Source organism: Macrobrachium nipponense, chromosome 29 (assembly GCF_015104395.2).
Source record: "Macrobrachium nipponense isolate FS-2020 chromosome 29, ASM1510439v2, whole genome shotgun sequence".
Taxonomy (NCBI): Eukaryota; Metazoa; Arthropoda; class Malacostraca; order Decapoda; family Palaemonidae; genus Macrobrachium; species Macrobrachium nipponense.
The window spans coordinates 34,689,098-34,689,818 of record NC_061092.1 but is presented as its reverse complement, the minus strand read 5'-3'; positions in this window follow the sequence as shown (position 1 = coordinate 34,689,818).

Below are 721 nucleotides of genomic sequence, written 5' to 3'. Positions count from 1 at the left end.
TTTTAAGTATAGGCTAGGCCTATAACATGTAGGCTTCTGTCTTCAGAAGTCCAATCCACCGAAAAGGGGGATAGGAACTTCATAAATAGTGGGGGGGGGTAGGGGGGGGGGGCAAGGGACGAGATAAAGTTGCAAGATATAGAAAGTAAATGCATGATTAAGAAAAATGGACAATATCTGCTGCAGCAAGTATAATTGTTAATAGGTTGTCTAAATACAGTGATAGGTATATGCAATACCTACCTCTAAGTTGTTTCAGCAATGGTCATTATTGCCCAAAATAACTTACATATATGTATGTAGAGCAAGGATTTATCTCGGTGAATTGTGCAAAGAACTGAAGTCTGGTATTGTTCTTTTTTTATAAAATCTATGGCACTCTGCTTTTATATTTAGATCATCTGTTAACCCTTTATGGGCATGTAGGAGTAGGACGTTATTTAGTTCATTTTGATACATAGTGGAGCAAAGTTATGTTTTGATCGTACAGAGTTGACTAACTCCTATCTGATGTGGCTGTGGTTACTGGAACATTCAGGTAAATCTTTGTAAGTTTACGGAGTTCAGTGACGGTAACACATCGATAACACATAGTAGTCAACTTACTTAGACCACCAATTTCTCCAACTTTGCACTGGGTTTTTAGCATGGCCAGTTCAAGATAAAGTTTCTTCAAGTCAATTTCTTCACAGTACCTACATGGGCAGTGACTGGTATTAAT